At 42.9% G+C, this 12,058-nt stretch overlaps 1 protein-coding gene across 7 annotated transcripts in view; it reads right to left on the reverse strand.

The window, feature by feature from the left end:
- RBMS3 (RNA binding motif single stranded interacting protein 3) overlaps positions 1 to 12,058 on the reverse strand; it is a 718,180-nt gene that overhangs the window by 451,183 nt on the left and 254,939 nt on the right. The gene's annotated exons all lie outside the window — the stretch shown is intronic.

The raw sequence follows: 12,058 nt of genomic DNA on the forward strand, positions 1-12,058 counted from the left end.
GCCGTGGGACCCGGGAAACCCTCGCGCGGGGGGGCGGCGGGGGGAGGGAGAAGCCCGAAGCCCCACAACGCAGCTTTTTTTTTTTTTTTTTTTTTTTTCTTTTCCTCCCCCCCCTCAAGAAAAAAGCGGAAGGTCACGGAGCCCGGCCGCCGAGCAGGGAAGCCGGCAGCTCCCCACCACCACCCCCTACCCCGCGAAAACTACTCCGCACCGTCACCCGGCACTTGGCGCGGAGGCGACCCGCGGCCAGACATATTAAATACACACTTTGTTAGACCGCTTATATAAGACTTGGTTTATTTAAAGTTGGAACAAAATGGAGGAAGAGGGTAAAAAGGAAACGCGCCCGGCCTGACTTAGGGGTGCCGTCAGCCGGGCGTGCGGGAACGCCGCAGTGCCACACCAGTGCCACACCAGTGCCACCAAGCCCCCCGCTCGCCGCCCCCCCGCGGGCAGCCCGCCGCCGCCCGGGGCCAGGTGCGGGCCAGGTGCGGCACCGCACACCTGCCGCAAGCCCTGCCGCGCTGGACCTGTGTCAGCAGCACTGCCGTCCCGAGCATCCGTCCTCCCGAAGAACCGAGGGAAGACCACGGGCTATAAATCATCAGTAAGAAAGTGTGTGAAGAGCGAATTGTTTCCTCTCGTACACAAATCCCAGCGTTTCTCCTTTCTTTGTTTTTTTTTGGTTTTTTGGTTTTGTGGGGGTTTTTTTGCGAGCACTTACTCCTTTAACGTGTCGTCAGATTCCTGGGCCTTTCTACAGTGGCTTTGCCTATTTATAAATTTAGGGGGGGGAGGAAATGTGGGGCAGCAGTTTCTTTTTGTTTTTATTTAAATCATCAGTAGTATTGCAGCAGGATTGTCAGCTGCTGTATTATCAACCAAATTGCTTCAGAAAAAGAAAAAGAATTATAAAAAGAGTTTCTTTAAAGGGACACTTCTCAAGGCTGGTAGAGCTAAAATTAGACTGGCCAGCTGTGTTTTGGTTTGTGGGCACGTGCTTGCACATGACAGGAACATGGAAATATCACGCCTGGTTCTGGCAGTTTGCTGTGCTCGTAAGCAGAGGGGGTTGTTATGGATTCCTATAGCTGCCCCATAGCCAGTTAGCTCCCGAGCAAAAGCAGGCAGCTGGAAGAAGTGGGCAGTGCGGGAAGCTCAAAATACAGCCTGTGCCTCTGCCTATACTACACGGATACGCCGTGCTTTCATCACCAGGCATTACTCATTATTTATTGGTATTTAGGTGCCAGCCCTATGCCATACCATTGGAAGAACATGCCATGCTTACGCAGGTATTTGCCTCCTCTTTCAGGCAAAAAACTTGCAAAATTAGTGCTGTGCTCCCCGAGCACTGCACAGGCATGACCCGGGCGCTCCTGCCCATCCAGAGGAGCACCATGGTGCGCTGCCACCACCCCAGCTTCCAAACCTGCCAAAATAGATTCAGAAGAAAGGCCCGGCTGGGTACACTATTGAGTATTTTCAGTTCCTACTGAAGTCCAAGCTGGCCAGGATCGCGTGGTCCCTCAGAAGCTCAGAGCAGAGGGTCAGCAAAGAAAAGAGTGGAATTGGGAGGAGAAGCTGCAATTCCCAGCTCCTAGCCCTATGGTTTATATTGCTGCTCAGCTTTTAAACACACTGCTTCTCATGGTAGCGTGTGCTACTCCAGTGATACTCTTGCTTGCTTACACTCTTTTTTTCTCCCCACCCTCCTTTCCCTGAGGGTGAAATAGACTGAGGGTTGATATCTGCAGAAGTGAACAGTGATTACTTGATGGTACATGATACTTTGAGCCCAACAAATTCAGATTGTTCTTTCAGCTGCCAGAATTAAGTTGTTGTGCTTCTCTCCCCACCTTCTCACTTTTCCCGCAGGATATTAACGCAGTTTCTCTTGCTAAGCAGTTTGCATGTAGAAGTGGATGTAACCAGATTTAGGGGAAGAAAGAACCTATGTGTACAGGGTGAAATGAAAAATAAATACTAAGGAAGTTGAAAACCGCACATTCTGACCAAGAAATGTATCTGAACATGCAAGGTTTGCTCTGGCCATCATGTGAAGTCCAGGAAGGACCATTTTGGCTACATCACCTGACTACTGTGAGTATTTTGCATCAGCATAAAATTTCAACACAACGTTACCACACACCCCCACGTCAGCTGCACTGGCCAGTTGCACCAGTAATTCTCGCAACTAGGAAAAGGTCAGGAGCTGCAGGAGAAGCCAGAGTGTTACCTGAGTGGGTAACAGCTCCACCTTCCTCCTGCTTTCTCCCAGCAAAAGTCCTAAATATGCAGATAGTTTGGATCTCCCTTTTCACCTCTAATCCTGACAAGGTGCTGAGCAGTCTCTGCCGTTCGTTCCAAGTGCTCAGCACCTTGCATGATTGAGCCTTCACAGATGCAAGATGGACTTGGAGGCAGCAAAAACAGGAATTCAATATGAAAGAGTGGGGGGCCAAGGGGAGAAGACGGGAGGCAATATAGCATAGCAAAAATGCAAATGAACAGCCACAAAAGCAGATTTAGATAGCACACAGCCTCTGAACAAATGCTAGCACTGGAAAATGGAAAATTTCCATTTGCAAAATACAGACATCAAAAAGATCATCTGTGACTCGGGAGCACACTGTTTAAATAGAATCCCCTTCATTTTCTGGCCTGTGCATTTGAATAACCGAATCCACTTGCAAACTGAAATAGCAGTTTGCCTACCGAGTGTTAAGTATAAATGTTCCTCAAAAGAAAAGACAAGCTGTTCGATCCCAGTGAGCAACAGCAAGCAAACTTCACAACTTTCTTCCCTCCTATTGGAGGCTCATTATCAAGCCCAAGCCAGGCCCACTCATGGGAATCTGGCAAGCAAGCCATGTCCCAGGGCACCTGCAAAGTCACTGCTGCCACTGGTGTCACCAACCTGGGGGAAGATCCACAAGACAGACAAGCAATAAGGATCTCTTCAATGGCAAATTTGGAAATTAAATGAAATAAATGAGAATAGATCAACTGTAAACCAGACAGCCAAATACATTCAAAGGCAGGCGCCAAAGGATATTAACTCGGCAACAATCAAAGCCCTGAGTAAGAAACTGGAGTTAACTGACAGGAACAAAAAAAAAAAAAAAAAAAAAAAGAATGCTTCTCCTGGCAGCCTCAAGTACAGAAATTACATATGTTTGGATGTATTTTTACCTTTCACAAAATGCAGATCTCTTCATTCACAAAAACTAAGTTAAAAGAAAAAAGCAGACCCCTAGTAGAAGAATGTAATTCTGGGGCTCTTATTTGTTTAAAATACAGTCCTACTTACACGGGGTTTTTTTTCCTAAACAAGCTTTTTACCAATTCTATGAAAACCTTCTAAAGTCACAGGTAGCAGAGTTCAGAATCAGGGAGCAATTCAAACATTTTCTAGCTCCTTGCTCTTGAAAAGTAGTAATACATATTCTAGAAGTATTAACTTTTTAACAAAATTATGTCAAAATTGTCTAAGTCAGGACTAGGGAAAATTTGCTTGCCGAGCGACAGAAATACAGCTACCAACCACCTAAAGCAAAACAATAAGTTAAAGAAAAAAAGAAAACAACAATTATCTTGGGCTTACATTTTGACACTGTCTTTCTGCTTTTATTCTCTCTATTTACTCATTAAAGCTATTTCAAAGGAGACCGTAGCGATGCTTGACAGCTTGTTTACAATGGATTACAAGAAGAATACTGATTTTATTTCTAGATCTGTCAGCTCCTTCAGTCCAGGCACCTTAAAACTATATTGATGAACACAAAGCCTTGCTATTTAATAGTTCATTTATCAAGCTCATTTGCCTAAGGATATCTAACTGAATTTCTAACAAGCACTATATCCTGATGCAACCAACAGTAAAGCATGTGATAACTGTGGAGGAGGTGGGAAAAAAAACACTGAGGAACAAAACACGTAGCTCAGTGACAACAGCATTAAGTGCCTGGGATGGACAAAACCTCTCTGAGGTGGGGGACACCCCCATTTTCAGATGTCCTCCCTCTCACGAGAGACCAAACACCACCGAGAGTGGCTTTCCCCACACCCACACAGCTCTCCCACCTGCATGAAAAATCAAGAAGGTTTGCTCTCTGCTCTTCAGCACTAACCATCACAGCACCATGAAGTCTATAATTAGGCAGAGCTGCATCTGGCCTAGAGTATATCTGAAAGAGTTAATGTATGAGATTTCGGACAACAGCAAAGGCTTGCCATCCATCTATTATTCAATTTCATTATTTTTCACTTTATTATCTTCTGTCTTAATACTATGGCTCAGGTATTCCCATTGGTCTACTTTTATGTAAAGGACCAATCCTAAATGAAATCTTCAGAGAGCAGCAGACTGAAAAATTTTGGGGAAAAGTGAACAACAGTGAACATTCACTGATACCAAATTGTTTGCGTTTTCCATCTCGTATAATCTCTTACCTGCACAGGCAAATGAAACTAGCAGCCAGTTGCACAGATAGCCCAAAGATACACGTTAAAGCATATCTTTCTGCATATGTTAATGGATACAACCAAAGTAAATAGTATTATCTTACTCTTTTCTCTGCAGTCTGTTTCCTACACATCTCAGAACACTTTAACAAGTGTTAATTCATTCTGCGATGTGGAAGAGAATTAAGTAACATGACCAGTCAATGGCAACACTCCAGTTGTCACAAAGAACAGTGGGTTCCTCTCTCCTCACATACCCTCACTGCATGGTAAAGGGCAAACAAATATAACTGATGGTGAGAAGAACTGGTACTTCCTTCCAGTTCCGGAGAAGATTAATGGGGAGAGAAAGCGGTACAATGGCGGAGAAGTGCAACATGAAGAAACGGGTGAGGAACATTGGCTGTAGCATATCACTGCCGTACCCTCAAACAGGATCACAGATCAGTCACTTAGGGCTTTCAGAAAACCCCCGGGCTGTACACAGGTCGGAAGACATGCCTTTCGAAGGTGGTATTTTCTATAGCAACTCCACATCACAAATTAGTAAATATTGCATCTGGTCTTGAGTGTAAGCTTTTAGGATAAAAAGGGCAAACAAACCCACAAACAGTAAGAGGACTAACCAAGGCCATTTCTCTCTCACAGTGTAGTAACTTAATGCTACCAGCATTAGACGTGGTACAATTTCAGTGGGAGAAAATTCTCCACTTCCCACCTTCCTCCCTCCAAAGTTCTGCTTACTAGTCATTTTCCCCACCCCTCTGTTTACTTAATATCAGATTGTAATCAGGGAACATGGGATTTTTTTCTTAAGGAAGTTTATTTCTGAAGGTAATGGGGAGATGTAAATATGCTGTCTGTTTACTGAGGCTCATAAACACATACGAACACAGGCAATTAATTGTCACTGAGAGAGTTCCAGTGAGCACAGAAAATCCTAGCTTTTTAGGGCATGTTTAACTAAATGTTCACCCATCATGTACTGAATTACTTAGTGAGATATTAATTTTGTGCTCCAGCTGAGGGTAATCACAGAACAAACTGGCATTATTCAAGTTGCTCTATGAAATTACAGAGAGGGTAAGCTTAAGAACAAAGGCCAGCAGGAGCTGAGCCTCTCAACTTGAAAGGAATTATCTTTTCCTCTAATTGAAGTGAGGGCTGTTTTGTTTTGTTTTTTCTTTCCTTCCTCTTGCTAAATTTCCAACAACATTCCTTGGCAGAAGGTTTCCTTGCAATGGGGCTATCGCAGTTAAAGCCCTGGAGTGGGGGCTCATCTGCCTGGGAAAGTTTACTAGTGTAATTGCACCAGCATCCTTGACAGCTAGAGTTATACGCATGTAACGCCTCGTGTGGGCATTCTTGCCCAGAAGCAATTACGTGGGTAAATGCCCCTACTTACGTAAACCCAGAAAAGACTAGGGCTCTGGGTCCTGTCTTCCTGCTGGTCCTGCCCCTGACCTACGGTCATGACCTTGGACAAACTACTTCTCCTTCTCCCTCCCTTCTGGCTGTGTCTCATGAGCTTCAACTGGAAGCTCTTTGTGGCGAGAACAATCTCTTATGTTTTTACAGTACCACAGGGGAACCTTGATTTTGGGAGGGCACCAAAACAACACATCATCAGAAATCTGTAATAATGTATGTAAACAGCTTGTTCTTCCACCATCTAGACAGCTGCTGTTAGAGAACTCACAGGCTGTGGCATTTTTTTGCATGGGAAAAAGTTAACAATAGGCAAGAATAGAAGGGTCATCTCAGGCTACATTCCATCAGTATCAGATATAATACTTTCTGCTTTCTCCATACTTATCCTCCCCAGCATGCCAAGACACATTTCTTCTTGTCTTTTTCATATCTGGCAGGCTTATTTGCCCACTAAATAACTCTCCATCTAATGCTGGCTGTAAATAAGGCCTGAAGGAGCCTTTGCTAATACTTTCTATTTCATCTGCTAATAGACCCCCTTCTAAAAGAGCAGTACATATATGGCATTACCCTTGCAATTTAGCCCAAAACTTCATTCAAAAGTGTTTCTAAAAATAATTTTTCATTATGACTATTGCAAATTTTATGGGCTTGATGAAATCTCGACCTTTTTTTCAGATTAGTTCAAATTTTGATTTTTTCATACAAATTGTGCCTTGACCTGACTGTAATAAAAATTTCCCTACTTGGTCCCCCTGAAAAAGGAAAAATCAAAGTCTCAATAGAAGTCACTACCATGTTTTCAAAAATACCTTAGGCAATAATTCTCTTTTTTCTCTACACATGTAGGGAAATATTGTTTAGGAATTATACAGATGAAATACCACTATTTAAAGCAGTCTCATGGGGAATGTGTTCATCAGTTGTTTGTTTTTAATTGAAATACATTACTGGAAAAAGCAAACTGGACTTTAGCTTGTCCCAGCAAGCCCTACAGTAATTCAGAGCCTATTCAGTCCAAAGTATTTTATAAATAAAGAAAAAAACACAGGTTATGAGAAACTGTAATCTTCAGCCACAACAAAATGCTATTCTTCTTCCCACCTAAACACAATCGGGAAGTGAAGTGGAAAGCACATAAAAACACTCACTAGGACCTCTAGTGCCTTCTTATCAACATGTAAAGCTTCCCCATGACATTACAAGAAAAATTATAAGTGTCCACTAAATATGGAATCAAAAGACTGTGCGTAACGATTCCCAACAGAGGGGGAATTTCTGGCTCTTGAATTCTGCTTCACCCAGATAGGGAGAAAATGCATAACAAATGGAGAAGTACAGTACTGGGAGTTGGGTAAAAAGTTCCTCATGCAGGTATGCTGGAGACTCGAACCAATTCTCCCTTTTTCAAATCAGCTCACTCTTTTATAGGAATAATGGCATTTTTTGTAATGGACAGCTTCCATTTACCACAGAACCAATGCAACCCGCCGTGCAAAATCAAACCTTATGTCACGCCAGATTACTGTCCATCATGACCAAAGAAAGCGTATTGAACTGAATACATTTGGTTCAGGAAATCTGTATTTTGTCAGCTGCAGTATAGCTCATTGTCCATTAAACAGCACCAAGCCCATTCTGAACAGCGCACACTGTAGAATGTTTAACCTCCCAATCCTATACTTGTCAACTTTCCAGCACAAAAGGGAGGGTGATACCTGACATCTAACAAAAACAGAGTTAGGGCTGCCACTTTCCTGTACCAGAGAAATGCTTTGGGTAAGAGATCATGTATTTCCTGCAAACAGGCAAATGCTAATTATAGCTCAGATTTTCCCTCTACAATTTTTTTTTCTTTTCCTTCCTCCCCTCCCCAGTGCATCTTTTCTTCAGTCTTGTTCGTAAGTATCTTTTGCCTTCAAAAAAATCTCATCAAATCTCTATATTCTCCTTCATCTAAAAGTTATCTGTTTTGAGAATAATTTGCCTGCCGCCTTTTATATATTCCAGCTGGAGTTTTTAATAAAGCACAGGGACTCAAGGCTACTGTATTTTTATTAGGAGACAGTGGAAACTTTATAATGATTTCTATTCACATTCAGCAAACGCTCTTCCCTATTGTTCTACCCTATTCACCTCTCCCAACTTCCTATTCCCAAATCATTTTTACTCTGTAATCCTTCATCCGTTTTGTCTCCTTTTCGTTCTTGTCCTCACCTAACCCCTGTCTTGCCAGCACAAGTACTTCCCTTTTCTTAACCTTTTCTTTTTTTTTTTTTTTCCCCTCCCTGATTTCTCAGTCACAGATGCTTTAGGCTCCACTGTTATTTTCTTACTTTCTTACTTATGTCGCAGTTCATTGAATGTAGAACCAAAATATTCATGGGGGGGTGGCAGGGAGGGGGTGGTAAGATACCACTGAGCTAATCTTTGTAACCTGAAAACCCATCCTGGCAGATGGGAGGAGAAAGCACTGGGTGCCATAAACATCTACATTCACATCAGCCAAGGTGCCTCAGCAGGGCTGTAGACAGAGTTAAGGAGCTTAAAACATAGTAGAAGGTGAGGATATTAAGTTCATTCATAGGGGAAGAATTGGGTCTTACAAGGGATCCAATCAATCTCATCTATTACTGACTTCTTTTCAATAAAGGGATTTTTAAAAGTTTCTGCTAGGTGCAGGTGCGCACAGCCTCCCTTCTCCTCGCAACTGTAAGTTGCACACCCCTGACATCAACACACTTGTCTTTTCAGGATCCTACGGCAGCAAAATATACCAGCTTAAAAACATAAAACCAGTCTTTGCCAAAGCAAACCTCACATACAACAGGGTAAGAATGACAAGGAGAAAACACTAAAAGTGAATAGGAATGAAATATTAATCTTTGGGTACAGTTTTCCAGCTGAAATACTGACACAAATTCAGCTTGCAGACCGTTTTCAGTTCAGCCATTTGGTGCACTCCCACCAAGCAAAGGTAAATGTTTCTGTACTGTGAAGAGGTTGTAGGAGAAAAAAGCCAACTCAATTTCATTTAATATGGGAGTTGTATTTTAGCAATGGATATTTCTTTGTGCTAGTCATCTTACTGGAATGTTTTATCAGAAGGGCCAGTAGCATTCTGTCACTGGGGTGTGGTGTGTGTGTGTGTCATATTTCCCATGCTATCAGACCTTCATTTAAGTGAACTACTGGTTTGTCAGATCTCTGCCATTTCAGCTGAGTATTTCCATGCTGTAGATCACATCCTCCCTTCGACTTCATGGTGAGGAATTTCAGCCAAACTCTTTGTCCTTTTCTCAGTCCTCAAGAAAGATAGGAGGTTTCTTTCCTGTGTTTGAATAAAGTGGTGCTAAATGTAGGCAAAAATGTCCAAGCTCACCTAGCTTCTTCACCGTGGATAGTGGCTGGAAGGAGCCCAAAGGCAGGCGTGGTTTCTTACACCATGTGGAAGAAGGTGCAATCTGGCCAAATGGGTGACTCTTTCTGCTAGGGAGGTGCCTTTTGCCTTGCTTGTGAAAAACTTCCAGATTCAGCCACATGAGAAATGTGGAATTACCTAGTCCCTGCACGCACAGCAAATATCTCCCTGGAGTTTCCATACCTGCTTCCCTCCCAGCTCCCACAGACCCCTGCAGACAGACAGGGAACGGCACCTCCCTCCCCCTGAGCTGTGGGGAAGCGTGCGCTGAGGAACCGGAGCTGCGCAGAGCAGCACAGCAGCAGGCAAGGATGGCAGGTGTCACAGGCGATGCTGGCACCTCGCTCCCGTAGTACTGTGGGGTATCGCATTAGTTTTGCAGTTATGGTACTGCTGTGCTGTTGGGGTATTGCCCATCGCATCAAAGGGGGATATGCCTAGGTTACAGGGGGAGATGAGGACAGTATCTCAAGGCACTGGTGTTGTAAAAGGAGCCCCGGGTGAGTGAGTGTCACAGTCTAGAGTGGAGAAGAATCAAGTGCTGAGCTGGAAATACCTGTGCAAAATGGAACGTGAGATTAAGGATCAACTAAAATTAAGAACGAAAAAGCAACAGCGATGGCGAGCAGGTAGTTAGGAAAAGCCAAATTTATTTGAGGGGCTGGGTAGGACAAGAGAGGAGCCAAAATGGTTGAGAATGGAAGCGGGCAGAGATGTGTATGAGGAAAGAAGAGGACAGCCCTTGCCGTCTGCATCCTGGCCATAAACCCCAAATTCCTGATGGTGACCACTCCTCTGTTGTCAACAAAAATCACCTACACCCAGCTGCAAAGCAGCCCAGCCCCTTCTAGCACTGGTCCACACAGACAATTAAAATCTAATGCTGCCAGAATCTCCATGTCTTTGTGATAAATAGAAAGATTTCAACCTTGCTGACAATCCATTTGTCAATATGCCATAGGATGGCATTTTCAGGTTCTTTTTTTAAAAAGCTGAAACCTTTTTCACACATAAATTAAATTAAAAGAACAAGTGGGAAAATTCCATGTGATCCCACATTTAAGGTTAATGAGTAATGGGATAATTATAATGAATAATAAAAAGATAATGAGTGTTCACAGAGAAGCCCATTACAACTATGTAGACAAACATTACTCTGTAATTTTATACCTTTTGAACACTTGACTTTGCAACCTTAATGTTTTTTTAACATTGTTTTTGCCTGTGTAATGATATATAACAATCTCCAGACACCATCTGCAGTCTTCATATTTCCTTGATCTCTTTCAAACAGATTTTAGTGCTGGGAATGAGAAGAGGCAAGTGATTACCTCATTGAGCAACAGCCAGGAGACAGTGAGGGGTGCATTTGGCTGTTTCCTCTCTGCACATCCATAACTTCTATCTCAACAGCTGAGACCACACTACAAGGTCTTGGGATTGGTTTGTCTGCTTTAAAGCCTCTGTGTTTATGACAGTTCTGTCAAAATTTCTTGATTCTGCAGTTTGCTTCTCCCATTGGTCTAACAACCAAACCCAAGTTAATGAGGCTTCAGGACACAATTAAATATTTAATAGTTCAGTTAGGGTTGTGGCCAAGAGCATGGCAACAAGCATTTTCTTGATTCCTTTTCATCTGACACTGTGCCGATTACTTTAGTTCTATGTGCTGTCCTTCACTGCTGGACCCCTGCTTAGACATGGTACTGGGCATATTTTTTAATTGGAAAGAGGCTTTACAGACTATCATCATATTTCAAGTTTACTGCTTGGAAAAGCCAATATTAATAAGGCTTGCTTTTCCATTTCTTCAGGCATTACATATTTTAGCTGCAAATGTCAGCTCTTAGCAAGTTTTTAGCTCTTGTTTCCAAAGTATCGTAATATTAATAAATGCCCCATAGGACTGTCCCAACTCCTTGTCACTCAAGCAACTCTGGGTCACCTGAAAGCCACTGCAAGTCCCTAAACATCTGCATCATTCAGACTGGAATCCTAATGTGTACTGTGTAGCAACCATCACTATGCTACCTGCATGCTTATATGCAGGTGGTTCTCTTGTCAGCTGAGATCTCTATTTGCAATGAAAGAAAAAAACTGTTTGCAGTAAAGAGCAAGACACTTTGGGGGAGCAGCTCAGAGACTTGAGTGCTTGTGAAGCACACGTTCTCATTTCCAGGCACATGACCCTGAAGCAGTCACTGCATTCTGAGTGGAAAAGGGGAGTTAACGCTAAATAATATTAGATAAGAGCCAATCTCTACTCAGCACTCTTCAAACGGCAGGAGAAAAACATGTCTTAGCTGTAAAGTGAGAGATCAAGTAGGAGAGAACAGTAGCGAAGAACGACAGGGCAAATGAAAGACCCTCTCTGCATGCCTCTCTGAATTCATCTTTTCCATTATTAAGTTCTGGGCTGTAAGAGAAAGGTGACAGCGATCCCATGCTCTCACTGTCATGGCAAGTCATTCACTTGTTCTTCAATGTTACAATGGGCTGTAGATGAACTTCACAGAATTTCTATCTCAAAGTTTATGCGACATTTTAGTTACTGCCTCCTTGCATGAAGGAAGCTTACTAACACCTAATTCAAGAGTTAGCCTTCTAACAGCGCTAACCAGCAAGGCAAACAAACAAAACGGATCAGGTGATGTATTGATACTTGGTTGTTTAAGTCCTATAAAGATGAATGAAAACAGAGACTCTAAATTCCAGCACACTGCTTTGAAAAGGACCGTC

This window comes from Falco rusticolus, chromosome 4, assembly GCF_015220075.1.
Source record: "Falco rusticolus isolate bFalRus1 chromosome 4, bFalRus1.pri, whole genome shotgun sequence".
Lineage (NCBI taxonomy): Eukaryota > Metazoa > Chordata > Aves > Falconiformes > Falconidae > Falco > Falco rusticolus.